Below are 18,963 nucleotides of genomic sequence, written 5' to 3'. Positions count from 1 at the left end.
GTGGGCCCAAGACCGAGGTCCCGTAGCAACCCTCTGTCATCTCATTATTACACAATCCGCTGTCACAATGCTCATTATTACAGCACCGTGCACAGCTCTGTGGCCCCTGTGGTCACAAGACAGGAGGCCCCGTAGCATCCCTCTGTCATCTCACTATTACACACTCCGCTGTCACAATGCTCATTATTACAGCACCGTGCACAGCTCTGTGGCCCCTGTGGTCACAAGACAGGAGGCCCGTTGCAACCGTCTGCCATCTCACTGTTACACAATCTGCTGTCACAATGCTCATTATTACAGCACCCTACTGTAATACAAAAAAGCTTATTTTCTCAGTACTCCCTACTGCGGTAAATCCAGATAAGGGTACAATTGCGGCCTCACTCAGAGCACTGGTGTGTTTCTGTCAACATGAATATTAAAAAAAACTGTATAGTATTTGAGGTCTATGTTTGTCGTATCTAAGTGCTCTCTTGCCACTGTGGGCCCAAGAAGGAAGGCTCCACAGCATCTCTCTGCTCTCTCTCAATATTACACAATCCGCTGTCACAATGCTCATTATTACAGCACCCTGCACAGCTTTGTGGCCCTGTGGTCACAAGACAGGAGTGCCCATACCAACCCTCTGCTCTGACACTATTACACAATCCGCTGTCACAATGCTCATTATTACAGCACCGTGCACAGCTCTGTGGCCCCTGTGGGCCCTAGACCGAGGTTGCGTAGCAACCCTCTGCTCTGTCACTATTACACAATCCGCTGTCACAATGCTCATTATTACAGCACCCTGCACAGCTTTGTGGCCCTGTGGTCACAAGACAGGAGTGCCCATACCAACCCTCTGCTCTGACACTATTACACAATCCGCTGTCACAATGCTCATTATTACAGCACCGTGCACAGCTCTGTGGCCCCTGTGGGCCCAAGACCGAGGTTGCGTAGCAACCCTCTGCTCTGTCATTATTACACAATCCGCTGTCACAATGCTCATTATTACAGAAGCCTTCACAGCTCTGCGGCCCCTGTGGGCCCTAGACCGAGGTTGCGTAGCAACCCTCTGCTCTCTCACTATTACACAATCCGCTGTCACAATGCTCATTATTACAGCACCGTGCACAGCTCTGTGGCCCCTGTGGTTTCAAGACAGGAGGCCCCGTAGCATCCCTCTGCTCTCTCACTATTACACAATCCGCTGTCACAATGCTCATTATTACAGCACCGTGCACAGCTCTGTGGCCCCTGTGGGCCCTAGACTGAGGTCCCACAGCAACTCTCTGCCATCTCACTATTACACAATCCGCTGTCACAATGCTCATTATTACAGCACCGTGCACAGCTCTGTGGCCCCTGTGGGCCCAAGACCGATGTTGCGTAGCAACCCTCTGCTCTTACACTATTACACAATCCGCTGTCACAATGCTCATTATTACAGCACCGTGCACAGCTCTGTGGCCCCTGTGGGCCCTAGACTGAGGTCCCACAGCAACTCTCTGCCATCTCACTATTACACAATCCGCTGTCACAATGCTCATTATTACAGCACCGTGCACAGCTCTGTGGCCCCTGTGGGCCCTAGACCGAGGTTGCGTAGCAACCCTCTGCTCTGACACTATTACACAATCCGCTGTCACAATGCTCATTATTACAGAAGCCTTCACAGCTCTGCGGCCCCTGTGGGCCCTAGACCGAGGTTGCGTAGCAACCCTCTGCTCTGACACTATTACACAATCCGCTGTCACAATGCTCATTATTACAGCACCGTGCACAGCTCTGTGGCCCCTGTGGTCACAAGACAGGAGGCCCCGTAGCATCCCTCTGCTCTGACACTATTACACAATCTGCTGTCACAATGCTCATTATTACAGCACCCTGCACAGCTCTCTGGCCCCTGTGGGCCCAAGACCTTGGCCCCGTAGCATCCCTCTGCTCTCCTACTATTACACAATCCGCTGTCACAATGCTCATTATTACAGCACCGTGCACAGCTCTGTGGCCCCTGTGGTCACAAGACAGGAGGCCCCGTAGCATCCCTCTGCTCTGACACTATTACACAATCCGCTGTCACAATGCTCATTATTACAGCACCGTGCACAGCTCTGTGGCCCCTGTGGGCCCAAGACCGATGTTGCGTAGCAACCCTCTGCTCTGACACTATTACACAATCCGCTGTCACAATGCTCATTATTACAGCACCCTGCACAGCTCTGTGGCCCCTGTGGTTTCAAGACAGGAGGCTCCACAGCATCCCTCTGCTCTCTCACTATTACACAATCCGCTGTCACAATGCTCATTATTACAGCACCCTGCACAGCTCTCTGGCCCCTGTGGGCCCAAGACCTTGGCCCCGTAGCATCCCTCTGCTCTCCTACTATTACACAATCCGCTGTCACAATGCTCATTATTACAGCACCGTGCACAGCTCTGTGGCCCCTGTGGTCACAAGACAGGAGGCCCCGTAGCATCCCTCTGCTCTGACACTATTACACAATCCGCTGTCACAATGCTCATTATTACAGCACCGTGCACAGCTCTGTGGCCCCTGTGGGCCCAAGACCGATGTTGCGTAGCAACCCTCTGCTCTTACACTATTACACAATCCGCTGTCACAATGCTCATTATTACAGAAGCCTTCACAGCTCTGCGGCCCCTGTGGGCCCTAGACCGAGGTTGCGTAGCAACCCTCTGCTCTGACACTATTACACAATCCGCTGTCACAATGCTCATTATTACAGCACCCTGCACAGCTCTGTGGCCCCTGTGGGCCCAAGACCGATGTTGCGTAGCAACCCTCTGCTCTGACACTATTACACAATCCGCTGTCACAATGCTCATTATTACAGCACCGTGCACAGCTCTGTGGCCCCTGTGGGCCCAAGACCGATGTTGCGTAGCAACCCTCTGCTCTGACACTATTACACAATCCGCTGTCACAATGCTCATTATTACAGCACCCTGCACAGCTCTGTGGCCCCTGTGGTTTCAAGACAGGAGGCCCCGTAGCATCCCTCTGCTCTCCTACTATTACACAATCCGCTGTCACAATGCTCATTATTACAGCACCCTGCACAGCTCTCTGGCCCCTGTGGGCCCAAGACCTTGGCCCCGTAGCATCCTTCTGCTCTCCCACTATTACACAATCTGCTGTCACAATGCTCATTATTACAGCACCGTGCACAGCTCTGCGGCCCCTGTGGTTTCAAGACAGGAGGCCCCGTAGCATCCCTCTGTCATCTCACTATTACACACTCCGCTGTCACAATGCTCATTATTACAGCACCGTGCACAGCTCTGCGGCCCCTGTGGTTTCAAGACAGGAGGCCCCGTAGCATCCCTCTGTCATCTCACTATTACCCACTCCGCTGTCACAATGCTCATTATTACAGCACCGTGCACAGCTCTGCGGCCCCTGTGGTTTCAAGACAGGAGGCCCCGTAGCATCCCTCTGCTCTCTCACTATTACACAATCCGCTGTCACAATGTTCATTATTACAGCACCGTGCACAGCTCTGTGGCCCCTGTGGTTTCAAGACAGGAGGCCCCGTAGCATCCTTCTGCTCTCCCACTATTACACAATCCGCTGTCACAATGCTCATTATTACAGCACCGTGCACAGCTCTGTGGCCCCTGTGGTTTCAAGACAGGAGGCCCCGTAGCATCCCTCTGCTCTCTCACTATTACACAATCCGCTGTCACAATGCTCATTATTACAGCACCCTGCACAGCTCTGTGGCCCCTGTGGGCCCAAGACCGAGGTCCCGTAGCAACCCTCTGCTCTCTCACTATTACACAATCCGCTGTCACAATGCTCATTATTACAGCACCGTGCACAGCTCTGTGGCCCCTGTGGTTTCAAGACAGGAGGCCCCGTAGCATCCCTCTGCTCTCTCACTATTACACAATCCGCTGTCACAATGCTCATTATTACAGCACCCTGCACAGCTCTGTGGCCCCTGTGGGCCCAAGACCGAGGTCCCGTAGCATCCCTCTGCTCTCCTACTATTACACAATCCGCTGTCACAATGCTCATTATTACAGCACCGTGCACAGCTCTGTGGCCCCTGTGGTTTCAAGACAGGAGGCCCCGTAGCATCCCTCTGCTCTCTCACTATTACACAATCTGCTGTCACAATGCTCATTATTACAGCACCGTGCACAGCTCTGTGGCCCCTGTGGGCCCAAGACCGATGTTGCGTAGCAACCCTCTGCTCTGACACTATTACACAATCCGCTGTCACAATGCTCATTATTACAGCACCGTGCACAGCTCTGTGGCCCCTGTGGGCCCAAGACCGAGGTTGCGTAGCAACCCTCTGCTCTGACACTATTACACAATCCGCTGTCACAATGCTCATTATTACAGCACCGTGCACAGCTCTGTGGCCCCTGTGGGCCCTAGACCGAGGTTGCGTAGCAACCCTCTGCTCTGTCACTATTACACAATCCGCTGTCACAATGCTCATTATTACAGCACCGTGCACAGCTCTGTGGCCCCTGTGGGCCCAAGACCGAGGTTGCGTAGCAACCCTCTGCTCTGACACTATTACACAATCCACTGTCACAGTGCTCATTATTACAGCACCCTGCACAGCTCTGTGGCCCCTGTGGGCCCAAGACCGAGGTCCCGTAGCAACCCTCTGCTCTCTCACTATTACACAATCCGCTGTCACAATGCTCATTATTACAGCACCGTGCACAGCTCTGTGGCCCCTGTGGGCCCAAGACCGAGGTTGCGTAGCAACCCTCTGCTCTGACACTATTACACAATCCGCTGTCACAATGCTCATTATTACAGCACCGTGCACAGCTCTGTGGCCCCTGTGGGCCCTAGACCGAGGTTGCGTAGCAACCCTCTGCTCTGTCACTATTACACAATCCGCTGTCACAATGCTCATTATTACAGCACCGTGCACAGCTCTGTGGCCCCTGTGGGCCCAAGACCGAGGTTGCGTAGCAACCCTCTGCTCTGACACTATTACACAATCCGCTGTCACAATGCTCATTATTACAGCACCGTGCACAGCTCTGTGGCCCCTGTGGTCACAAGACAGGAGGCCCCGTAGCATCCCTCTGTCATCTCACTATTACACACTCCGCTGTCACAATGCTCATTATTACAGCACCGTGCACAGCTCTGTGGCCCCTGTGGGCCCAAGACCGAGGTTGCGTAGCAACCCTCTGCTCTGACACTATTACACAATCCGCTGTCACAATTCTGATTATTACAGCACCGTGCACAGCTCTGTGGCCCCTGTGGTCACAAGACAGGAGGCCCCGTAGCATCCCTCTGTCATCTCACTATTACACACTCCGCTGTCACAATGCTCATTATTACAGCACCGTGCACCGCTCTGTGGCCCCTGTGGGCCCAAGACCTTGGCCCCGTAGCATCCCTCTGCTCTCTCACTATTACACAATCCGCTGTCACAATGCTCATTATTACAGCACCGTGCACAGCTCTGTGGCCCCTGTGGGCCCAAGACCTTGGCCCCGTAGCATCCCTCTGCTCTCTCACTATTACACAATCCGCTGTCACAATGCTCATTATTACAGCACCGTGCACAGCTCTGTGGCCCCTGTGGGCCCAAGACCGAGGTTGCGTAGCAACCCTCTGCTCTGACACTATTACACAATCCGCTGTCACAATGCTCATTATTACAGCACCGTGCACAGCTCTGTGGCCCCTGTGGTCACAAGACAGGAGGCCCCGTAGCATCCCTCTGTCATCTCACTATTACACACTCCGCTGTCACAATGCTCATTATTACAGCACCCTGCACAGCTCTGTGGCCCCTGTGGGCCCTAGACCGAGGTTGCGTAGCAACCCTCTGCTCTGACACTATTACACAATCTGCTGTCACAATGCTCATTATTACAGCACCGTGCACAGCTCTGTGGCCCCTGTGGGCCCCAGAAAGGAGGCTCCACAGCATCCCTCTGCTCTCTCACTATTACACAATCCGCTGTCACAATGCTCATTATTACAGCACCCTGCACAGCTCTCTGGCCCCTGTGGGCCCAAGACCTTGGCCCCGTAGCATCCCTCTGCTCTCCTACTATTACACAATCCGCTGTCACAATGCTCATTATTACAGCACCGTGCACAGCTCTGTGGCCCCTGTGGTCACAAGACAGGAGGCCCCGTAGCATCCCTCTGCTCTCCTACTATTACACACTCCGCTGTCACAATGCTCATTATTACAGCACCGTGCACAGCTCTGTGGCCCCTGTGGTCACAAGACAGGAGGCCCGTTGCAACCGTCTGCCATCTCACTGTTACACAATCTGCTGTCACAATGCTCATTATTACAGCACCCTACTGTAATACAAAAAAGCTTATTTTCTCAGTACTCCCTACTGCGGTAAATCCAGATAAGGGTACAATTGCGGCCTCACTCAGAGCACTGGTGTGTTTCTGTCAACATGAATATTAAAAAAAACTGTATAGTATTTGAGGTCTATGTTTGTCGTATCTAAGTGCTCTCTTGCCACTGTGGGCCCAAGAAGGAAGGCTCCACAGCATCTCTCTGCTCTCTCTCAATATTACACAATCCGCTGTCACAACGCTCATTATTACAGCACCCTGCACAGCTTTGTGGCCCTGTGGTCACAAGACAGGAGTGCCCATACCAACCCTCTGCTCTGACACTATTACACAATCCGCTGTCACAATGCTCATTATTACAGCACCCTGCACAGCTCTCTGGCTCCTGTGGGCCCACGGTCTGAGGTCCCGTAGCATCCTTCTGCTCTCTCACTATTACACAATCTGCCATCATAGCGCTCATTATTACAGCACCCAGCACACCTCTGCGGCCCCTGTGGGCCCAAGACCTTGGTCCCGTAGCAACCATCTGCTCTCTCACTATTACACAATCCACTGTCACAATGCTCATTATTACAGCACCCAGCACACCTCTGTGGCCCCTGTGGGCCCAAGACCTTGGTCCCGTAGCAACCATCTGCTCTCTCACTATTACACAATCCGCTGTCACAATGCTCATTCTTACAGCACCGTGCACAGCTCTGTGGCCCCTGTGGGCCCCAGAAAGGAGGCTCCACAGCATCCCTCTGCTCTCTCACTATTACACAATCCGCTGTCACAATGCTCATTATTACAGCACCGTGCACAGCTCTGTGGCCCCTGTGGTCACAAGACAGGAGGCCCCGTTGCAACCGTCTGCCATCTCACTGTTACACAATCTGCTGTCACAATGCTCATTATTACAGCACCCTACTGTAATACAAAATAGCTTATTTTCTCAGTACTCCCTACTGCGGTAAATCCAGATAAGGGTACATTTGCGGCCTCACTCGGAGCCCTGGTGTGTTTCTGTCAACATGAATATTTAAAAAAACTGTATAGTATTTGAGGTCTATGTTTGTCGTATCTAAGTGCTCTCTTGCCACTGTGGGCCCAAGAAGGAAGGCTCCACAGCATCTCTCTGCTCTCTCTCAATATTACACAATCCGCTGTCACAACGCTCATTATTACAGCACCCTGCACAGCTTTGTGGCCCTGTGGTCACAAGACAGGAGTGCCCATACCAACCCTCTGCTCTGACACTATTACACAATCCGCTGTCACAATGCTCATTATTACAGCACCGTGCACAGCTCTGTGGCCCCTGTGGGCCCACGGTCTGAGGTCCCGTAGCATCCTTCTGCTCTCCCACTATTACACAATCTGCCATCATAACGCTCATTATTACAGCACCCAGCACACCTCTGTGGCCCCTGTGGGCCCAAGACCTTGGTCCCGTAGCAACCATCTGCTCTCTCACTATTACACAATCTGCTGTCACAATGCTCATTATTACAGCACCGTGCACAGCTCTGTGGCCCCTGTGGGCCCAAGAACGAGGCTGCGCAGCAACCCTCTGCTCTTACACTATTACACAATCCGCTGTCACAATTCTGATTATTACAGCACCCTGCACAGCTCTGTGGCCCCTGTGGGCCCAAGACCGATGTTGCGTAGCAACCCTCTGCTCTTACACTATTACACAATCCGCTGTCACAATGCTCATTATTACAGCACCGTGCACAGCTCTGTGGCCCCTGTGGGCCCAAGAACGAGGCTGCGCAGCAACCCTCTGCTCTTACACTATTACACAATCCGCTGTCACAATTCTGATTATTACAGCACCCTGCACAGCTCTGTGGCCCCTGTGGGCCCAAGACCGAGGTTGCGTAGCAACCCTCTGCTCTTACACTATTACACAATCCGCTGTCACAATGCTCATTATTACAGCACCCTACACAGCTCTCTGGCCCCTGTGGGCCCTAGACTCAGGTCCCACAGCAACCCTCTGCCATCTCACTATAAAACAATCTGCTGTCACAATGCTCATTATTACAGCACCCTACTGTAATACAAAATAGCTTATTTTCTCAGTACTCCCTACTGCGGTAAATCCAGATAAGGGTACATTTGCGGCCTCACTCGGAGCCCTGGTGTGTTTCTGTCAACATGAATATTTAAAAAAACTGTATAGTATTTGAGGTCTATGTTTGTCGTATCTAAGTGCTCTCTTGCCACTGTGGGCCCAAGAAGGAAGGCTCCACAGCATCTCTCTGCTCTCTCTCAATATTACACAATCCGCTGTCACAACGCTCATTATTACAGCACCCTGCACAGCTTTGTGGCCCTGTGGTCACAAGACAGGAGTGCCCATACCAACCCTCTGCTCTGACACTATTACACAATCCGCTGTCACAATGCTCATTATTACAGCACCGTGCACAGCTCTGTGGCCCCTGTGGGCCCACGGTCTGAGGTCCCGTAGCATCCTTCTGCTCTCCCACTATTACACAATCTGCCATCATAACGCTCATTATTACAGCACCCAGCACACCTCTGTGGCCCCTGTGGGCCCAAGACCTTGGTCCCGTAGCAACCATCTGCTCTCTCACTATTACACAATCTGCTGTCACAATGCTCATTATTACAGCACCGTGCACAGCTCTGTGGCCCCTGTGGGCCCAAGAACGAGGCTGCGCAGCAACCCTCTGCTCTTACACTATTACACAATCCGCTGTCACAATTCTGATTATTACAGCACCCTGCACAGCTCTGTGGCCCCTGTGGGCCCAAGACCGATGTTGCGTAGCAACCCTCTGCTCTTACACTATTACACAATCCGCTGTCACAATGCTCATTATTACAGCACCGTGCACAGCTCTGTGGCCCCTGTGGGCCCAAGAACGAGGCTGCGCAGCAACCCTCTGCTCTTACACTATTACACAATCCGCTGTCACAATTCTGATTATTACAGCACCCTGCACAGCTCTGTGGCCCCTGTGGGCCCAAGACCGAGGTTGCGTAGCAACCCTCTGCTCTTACACTATTACACAATCCGCTGTCACAATGCTCATTATTACAGCACCCTACACAGCTCTCTGGCCCCTGTGGGCCCTAGACTCAGGTCCCACAGCAACCCTCTGCCATCTCACTATAAAACAATCTGCTGTCACAATGCTCATTATTACAGAAGCCCGTCTCGGGACTAGGCTGGTGTAATAATGAGTCCTCGGTCTTGGGCCCACAGGGGCCATCGTGCTGTGCAGGGTGCTGTAATAATAAGCGTTGTGACAGCAGATTGTGGAATAGTGAGAGAGCAGAGGGATGCTACGGGGCCTCCTGTCTTGGGAGCACAACCTGCTGTCACTATGCCCATTATTACAGCTGTCTGGCCCCTGTGGTCCCACTGCCTGAGGTCCAGTAGTATCTTTGAGCTCTCTTACTATTACACAAACTGCTGTCACATTGCACAATATTACAGTAGCCTGCAGATCTCTGTGGCCCCTGTGGTCCCAGGACTGGGCGTCCTGTTACAGAATAACAAAGACTGAAGGTCAGGGTACACGGGGCCTTACTAATGCCTCTTAGTCCTGACTACCGCCACTCATCTGCACATATTTGCACCTCCCTGTTGTAATATGTAAACGCAATACATCTTTATATGTCATAGCTCTTTGAAGTTCCATTTCTGAACATGGCACCATATGTGTTAGCGTAGTGCAAGGGTGTATCTATCAATAATTGAGGCGGTGCAGTGGCACCAGGGCTCATAGGTTTGAGAGATCACTCGGCCCTAAAATATTGCGACTTCTTAATACTTAAACCGAGGATGGGGCCCATTTTATGTGCTTGGATTAGGGCCTTTAGCGCCATTGTTGTTTCCAGCACTTTGGAGCTATCTATGGGTTCAGAGACAACTTCAAAATTCAGGATGTGGCTACAGAGGAAACATGGGACGCCTGGATTAAGGGGTCTGCCTCTGAGGGTGAAACAAACACTTTAGTCTGGGCAGAAGCCTTTTGCTGTCATATCATAGTCCACTAACCCTGTCTAATGCTATCCAGCTTCCTTAACCTGGCTGCTTAGCTCTTCAATTGCCAGAGCTTTGAGCTTACCTACCTCATAGTGCTGGCTATCTACCATCAATACTAGGCACTCAAAAGTAAATATGCTGGATATTTGATTTGTTATTCAGCACTTTATCAGATCTAAGTTATTGCTATAACTGTTACCACCAGTGTTGGGCCTATTCCTAGAGATATGGGGAACTCAAGAGCAATTAAGCAACCTTTGTGACAAAACTTTAGAACTGCAGAATCCAAGTACTACTGCAAGCCCCCTAAAATGCCAAATACCTCCTATTTAGGCTTTGTCTTGCAGGAGGGGAAAGGTCAAATAGTTAGGTTGGACACTCATAGGCCACTAGCCATCCATCCAGAGGTCACTTTGACTTTTGAACACCAACACTACAGTTTATTTCAGCATTTAACTCTGTAGCTGTCCATCCATTGCCATATGAATCTCATGCCTGATTGAAATTAATAGTGGAAAGTAGGCCTGTTTTATAAGGACACTAATAGTTGTTTGTCATCTGCAGACATAAATAATCTGGCAGCCATTCTAGCGAGTGCGTTAGCCAACAATCTCATAAATATGGTAAATTGATGAAGGGAAAGCGATTAGCCCTGGAACATGCAGTATGTCGCTTGACGGGCCTTTAAAATGGGCAACTACTTGGGTGTGTCTGTAGACTAAAGAATCAAGTAATCGCAGAGGTTTTGCATCAATGCTAACTGCGTTGACTTGGTCCACCATAAAAACGAGATCAACTGTATCAAAGTCAGCGAACCAATGGAATAAAATCAAGGCGTTTAAATGGTCGGAATCCAAATAAGGTCTCAGTTCGAGTTCGAGCAACTTCATGCTGTGAACAGGGTGAAAGCCATCCTGGGAAGTATTTAACCCCTTGCATGCTGATGACGAACCCCAGCCGTCATGCACTACGGTGCTCGTGTGCTGATGACGGCTGGGGTTCGTCATGGCCCGCCCCTGTTCATTTGTTTACCGCACAGGGGCGGAAACGGGCCAGCAGTGAAGGGGTTAATACATTTTCATCATCCAGATGAGAGCATATTTATTTGGATACCACTTTAAACAAAATGTTATTCTTAGTGACAGACCTCTGGTGACCACAGGGAGCAGTATGCTCTTCAGCTAGTAGTACAGGAGAGTGACAGCTGATGTTAGGAATGCAAAGGAGGCGGGTGGCAAGCTACATCTTTCTTCTGAGAGCTGTTTCTTGTCTCTCTCCGTGCGTCTCTGCGTTTAAAAACTTCGGGTCTCATTTAATATATTTTGAGACATCGTAGCGCAGCAAGTCTTCCAGCTGTGTTGCTGTGCTTCAAAAGAAAAGTGTAGGAATGCATTGTATCTACAAGATATGTCGATTCCTGTCCTTTTCCCCTGCGCTGGTGCACAATCAGCTGCCATGCGCCAACGCAGGCCCCAATTGCACAATGAATACACATACAAAAAGGAAAAATGAGGGGAAATAAAAGTATTTCTCCTTGTTGCGCCACCAGTGGTAGGATTCTGACTCCTTCCCAGGTTTACAGAAACTTCTACATCTGGTATGTGTCAGATTTCATGGATGTTGCTTGGGAACACTTGCAGCAACACCCATGGAATGCCCCTTTAATGCAGAGTAATGCGTGAAAGGGGTTCATATTGAAAAAGCCACAAAATGTCACGTTGGGTACTTTACGTGGCCTGGTAAATATATGAACAGGCACACCGCACTGCCGGTGCATCTAAAAAAGTGATGCTCGTGACGTTAGGTGACTGGTAAATGAGGCCCTTAATACGGGGACAGAATAGGGCATTGATGTCCATCCTCAGTCATCTTGGGTCAGGGTGGGCAGCCATCACAAGCATCTACTCTTGGAAACATTTCACAGCTCAAAGTACCTCACCGTAGCATATGGTTCAGGTTGGCCTGAGGCTCTGTTATGAATGAAGGGTTTTTACATGCCCGTAGACTCCACCCATCTTCTTCTACGTGCAGCAGCACTCACATTAGAAATGATATTTATAATTCTGGAGGGAAACCAATAATTAAATGTGCACCTTGCTGTAGAGATTGTACAGTTCAATGTTAACTAGTTACAAAAGGTTCAGCGGCACCCTAAATAGCAGCTTTCCCATAAGGTCCATTTGGTCTGGTCATTTGAACCACACCAACATCCAAACTATCAGGAGCAATTGCTTGGGTCTTGTTTCTTGGCAGATCATGACACGGGGTGCCGAAGATACGAAGGCCAGCCATCTCCTTTGTGTTCCTATGGAGCTGTAGCCAAGCGCATGGTCACTATCCTTTGTTCAGGTATCTGATCTCTTAGGCCACAGGGCGACTTGCTTAAATGGCCTTCTACTTTGGCCCAGATGTATTTCCTGAGTTCACTGTCCCACTGGAACCAAAATACACACAATTAAAGAGCCCAAGTAGGCCAAAACAGGTCTTGGTGTGCTTGTGTTCGAGTACTGAGAGGGCCCGGCTGGCATGACAGGCTGCACTGTTCCTACTGGACCAGGACCAAGGATGATTTGCATATAGCTGGATCTAATCAGAGGGGGCATTGTGTAATTTTAGACGCACGCATGCACCTTACAAACTCCTGTTGCACTCAGATTGGATGGTGGATCCATTTCTGACAGATATGTACCCATGGTGAGTCGCAGATTTACCCAGAGAGGGCCAGTGTACCCATGGTGAGACGCAGATTTACCCAGAGAGGGCCAGTGTACCCATGGTGAGACGCAGATTTACCCAGAGAGGGCCAGTGTACCCTTGGTGAGACGCAGATTTACCCAGAGAGGGCCAGTGTACCCATGGTGAGACGCAGATTTACCCAGAGAGGGCCAGTGTACCCTTGGTGAGACGCAGATTTACCCACAGAGGGCCAGTGGACAACAGGTTAAGGTTCCTTACTGGGTTAAAAGGCAATGGCCCCAAAACAACAAAATATCTGCCACAAATTTTCATTAGATGGCCTGGTCATGGAGCATGTACTTCCCAACAGAGACTAGTAGTAGCCTTTAGGTGAGCCACGCCCAGAAACAATTTGAGCACCGGTCAGGGGCTTGTGACACACATGTCCCCCAAAACAAGAATACCGGGGCTGAGAAGATTTATAAATGAGCATCAGGTTGGCACTTACAGATGCACATATGGATCACCATCTCTACAGCAAGACATTGCCCTATATGACGCAAGGAAAGTAAACACGTCTGCACCAATGACCCGTTAGAACTGAAATTTGATAGTCTATAATTTTCTGTGTCTCTCTACAAGCTTGAAAGTTAAGAATACAGACTCAATATTTGTTTATGTCAAGGAAAGATTGCTGAGTGAAATGTAGTTGTTATCTAGTTGACTAGAAAATAGGACCAGGTGCATTTGACTCAGGCAGCAAGAACAGGATGCTCTGACCATGACAGCAGAGTACAGGAAGCGGTGCAATGTAAAAGGAAAGGATGGACAAGACAATGTAGAATTTACCAGCGTCCTCACCCCGGGTCAAAGGGTACACCACAGGCAGACTCCAAGGAGTTATTTTTCTGCTTGAATATTTGAATGTATTTTCCAACAGAATACAGACCTTGTGACAATAAGAAACATAAATTAAAGAAATAAATTAGCTAAGCAAAGAAAAGCTGCGTGCCAGTATAAATAACACAGATCATATTGGCAAACTCAGCTATATCTCCTACTGATAGATTGGACAGCAGTACATAAAGATAAATATTATGAAATGAGTGAAGAAGGAAGCAGTTGAATGAACTTGCTACATTCTGTGCATTGGTGCCAACTAGGATCTGTAGTGATGCCAGGCAAACAAAGTGTACTGGTTTCAAGGAAGCATATCAGCTCCAACAAAACAGAAAATCAATTTATGTCAAGAACCCGAATAGTTGCGTCACTTTTCCTTTATGGTCCACCTATCAGGCACTCTAAAGAACGCAACTGGACACCGCTGGTCGATGGAGGCTTTTGTATTCAACATAGTGGGTGAGTTCATGTGGCCAGTTCACGGGGCACCCAACCAACCACAATAGCCTATGTAGGTCATACAAAGAATAGAATATTAGAGTCTGTTGGGCAGAGTCTATATCAGGGTTCTCCATAGTCGGTCCTGGAGGGCCGGATCCATGCTAGATTTTTACGATAACTAGATTTATCTAAATTTGGATGTGCTAAAAATCTGCAATGGATCCAGCCCTCCAGGACTGATGTTGGAAAACACTTTTCTAAATCCTAGTCAACTAAAAAGCACAGTGCCTCATTTACAAACACACCGTGGGTATTCACAAATTAAATCCTATACAGTCTTTCTCCACAACTGCTACTACTCCTGGCTTTGCCCTCTACATCATCCTGCCTATCCATTTCCTGTGTCTCCACACTCTGCGTCAGCTCCACCATTGCAGCACTACTCCTTGTGTCTTCTGCTGACTGCTACTCAAATATTGTCTTATACAAACAAACTTTTGCCTGCCTCATCTTCCACCATTCATAGACACCATGCATCTAGTCTTGGACAGTACAGAAAAGCCATGACTTACTGGGTAGGTACAGAAAACAAATTCCGACCTAAAGACACCAACTCCCCCTTGTTAACTCATACTCTCCGACCAACTTGCACAACGCATTTGTCCACAGTGTCATAATTCCCTTGATACCAACCTTTAAACCCATTCAGCTTTCCTCTTACCCTCAATTGAACATTGGAATGATGAGAGCTCCATTGAAAACAATGGAGTGCTCCAGGCTATTAATGGCCGATAGAGGCCCAGAGCTCCAATATTCCAATGGTTGTCGCTCACAGGTGTTGCTGTGTACAAAGGCCACAGTGACCCAGGGGGAGCTAAAATCCCCTCATGCTCACTGAGGACTTTGTTTTAGTTGTTAGAACATTCTGCACTCTAGTGGTGGATAGTTCTAATAGCCTTATGGCCCGCTGTACCGGGGCTATTTGGGCCATTAATGGCCTGCTTCCTTGTTAAAGGCCTAAACCTTTGGCTCGAGCCTTTATGACTTGAGTGGTCCTTTAATGGCCTGGATAGCCCACTACGGTGGGCTGTAAGTGTATACTAGAATTAAGCTAAGATCCTTCCACCCACTCTAGGTGGATAGGATGATCCAGACAAATTTGGACGTTCCATTCGCACTTCAAGTAGTGGCGAAGTTCAGCGGAAAAATGTCACCCCCTTCTAAAGGTTATCTTGGAAATATGACGTGATGCATGGCTATCTTTATGTTACTACGCCATTATACTTTAAAGCTAGTATAAGTCTTGCCCTTTTCATGAATTATAGGACTACCTTGAGAGTCAATATTTTGCAGGCCTTCCATGTTATTTGTTTCTGAGATTGTAAATCTCTGTCGCTCTTCTGTAGTAAGTCTTGAGCGCTACCCTGAGAATCAGAGCATAAAGAGGAGGTGCTGTCATTTCACTGAGTTTACATTAGTAACCAGTGTCTATGGTACAAGAGAAAATTGGAAATATTTCTTTTCTAGGATATTTATTTTCTAGTTGCCCCTCAGAGTTGGACTAGGGCAAAATATAGGCCTGTGCACTGAATTAAAGTGCCCCCTGACACCAAACCAGACAGCTAAAAGAGTGGACATGTTTGCAAATCAGGTCAGTTTTGAACTTGTAAAGACACGCTGTATGAGTATTTGCAAGGTGTGGGAGACTGCATGCATTCTTCTTTTGCGCAGGTAATGTTTGTTTAAACGTCAGAGAAATCAACAGTAACAATTTGCACACCTCGCCCTAAAACCTGAACCTAAACCAGACACAAACTGCTAAAATAATGTCCCACACACTGATCTGTGAGACCAACACAATGGGCATTGCCTGGTAGCTCTATAAGCCAGTCCAACCCTGGTGCCCCTGGGTTCCATGGGCACTGGTGTATTCGACCTGACACTCCTTTTATCAGTATGGACAACTGAACATGTGGTCTATTGTGGCAAACACAGATACTGTATGCATTGTGCACGTGTGGCGGGAGGAGTTTGTAGCAGATGCAAAAGAGATGCGCCCATAAAAGAGCTGCAGGATTAGAAGATTTGAATTGGATTAAGGGCAGGTACACCTCTGGCAAAGTGTCTAAGACAAGGGATTTTACTTTTAGGGCAGCAACCCGAGACAGCATTGCAAATTAAGTTTAATACAAATACGTAAAAACAAGTACTGAACACAAATTAAATGAATCCGGGCCAGGTATTCAGATGTTGAGCATAAAAATGGCAAGATGCTAGGATAAATAACTGTGTGTGTGTATATAAGTTTATATATATATATATATATATATATATATATATATATATATATATATATATATATATATACACACACTCGAGTTGCTCCATTTTACCGGAGCCACCAACGCTGCAGGGCGGGCTCTCAGGCAGGAGTGGGGATCCTGAAAGTATTTCCAAGGAAAAGCAAAGTAGAGCCCACAGCTTCGGCATCCTTGTACACTGACACTTTATTTGGTCTGATCATGTGGCAGCTTAAAGTCAACCCATAAATCCCTACGCGTTTCGGCGCCATGCGCCTTCATCACAGGTGAGTTGGTTTTGTAATTACTGTCCCAGTGGTCACATGGTCCTGGTTTCGGACCACCATACCCAGAATGCACCATTATTCTGATTTTGGTAATTTGGCTCGTGTCTCATAATGTTGTTGCTACAATAGCTATCCACATTTGCCAATGTCCATAATTACATCTTGATGCTGAGTTGAAAAATAAATAAAAAGCATAGTGCACTTCGCTGCCACAGTATCGTAAATCCTTGTGTGCAAGTGAATACACGAAGTCTGCCAGAGGGAGGGCAGCCCCTCCTTCGTCTCCTTTTCTCTATTCTCACACCAAATACTCATGGAAGTCCTGTGACTGGTGTGGTTTCGAGCGCGTCATGCCCCCTCCATTAAAATGCACCCGAGTTGCTCTATTTTACCGGGGCCCACCAACGCTGCAGGGCGGGCTCTCAGGCAGGAGTGGGGATCCTGAAAGTATTTCCAAGGAAAAGCAAAGTAGAGCCCACAGCTTCGGCATCCTTGTACACTGACACTCTATTTGGTCTGATCATGTGGCAGCTTAAAGTCAACCCATAAATCCCTATGCGTTTCGGCGCCATGCGCCTTGATCACAGGTGAGTTGGTTTTGTAATTACTGTCCCAGTGGTCACATGGTCCTGGTTTCGGACCACCATACCCAGAATGCCACATTATTCCAATTTTGGTAATTTGGCTCGTGTCTCATAATGTTGTTATATATATATATATATATATATATATATATATATATATATATATATATATATATATATATATATATATATATATATATATATATACTAGCAGCCCGCCCTGGCGTTGCCCGGGCAGAAGGTGGCTGGGGCAGCATCGCAGCAGGAGAGGCGCAGCAGAGCGGCCGGGAGCAGCAGAGCGTACTTACAGTGTTTCCTTGCTCCGGTTTTGTTGGTCCTGGCCACTTCTGCCCACGCTCGTGTCCGCTGTTCCCCCCGACGTCCCGACTTTGAGGAAAAGGCTTCCGAGCACTCATGGCCCCCGCCCGTCCCTCCGCCCGTCCCTCGGTGCGCACCCGCGGCTCTTGTCCGCTGTTTCCCCCGACGTCCCGACTTTGAGTAAAAGGCTTGCGAGCACTCATGGCCCACGCCCGTCCCTCAGTGCGCACCCGCGGCTGCTTCACTTACCTCAGCCGCCGCTCCTCCCCGCGCTGCTGAGTTTACCGCTCCACTGCTCCGCCGCTCCTCACCACTTGTCCGCAGCTCGCCGCTCCTCCCCGCCTGTCCGCAGCTCCTCTTGCTCCTAAACGCCGCTCCTCCCCGCGCTCCCGATGTCATCACGCACGTCGCGGCCGGCGCTACTTGCAAGGGACTACTTTTTTTTTATTCCTAAATTTTGTTTGGATTGGTGGTGTACTTTTCGAGTTTACCTGGCTCAAAGGACACAGTTCTCTCTTTATAATAGTAGTATAGATATATATATATATATATATATATATATATATATATATATATATATATATATATATATATATATATATATATATATACATATATATATATATATATATATATATTTTTTTTTTTTGTGACCGTGAGCAAGGCCGTCAGGCTGAAACGCGTTGGTGTTAGACTGGGCACTGTAATAAATCAGTGAAAAGAAGTTGCTGTGTGCGGCGTCCTTTGTTCAAAAAATTGTTTTTTGGCCATTGGTCTGGCCCAACGCCAGCACCCGCTGTGGACCGATCCTGCACTAAGACCACATTGTGTGAAAAAAAAATATATATATATATATATATATATTTATATATATATATATATATATATATATATATATATATATATATTTTTTTTTTTTTTTTCCAGGAATAATCCGATGTAATGCAGAGCTTTCGATCAGCTGCAAAAACGGACTCGAACCCAAATTCGGTGCAAAGATGATGATTTATTCAGCAAGTGGTGTACCCATAGTCATCACGACGCGTTTCGCGCTTCACAGAGCGCTTGATCACATGACACAGGTGATCACCTGACACACGTTTAAATACAGTCTACCATTGCA

This window comes from Lissotriton vulgaris, chromosome 2_2 (assembly GCF_964263255.1).
Source record: "Lissotriton vulgaris chromosome 2_2, aLisVul1.2, whole genome shotgun sequence".
NCBI classification, from domain to species: Eukaryota; Metazoa; Chordata; class Amphibia; order Caudata; family Salamandridae; genus Lissotriton; species Lissotriton vulgaris.
Note: the sequence above shows the minus strand (reverse complement) of the source record.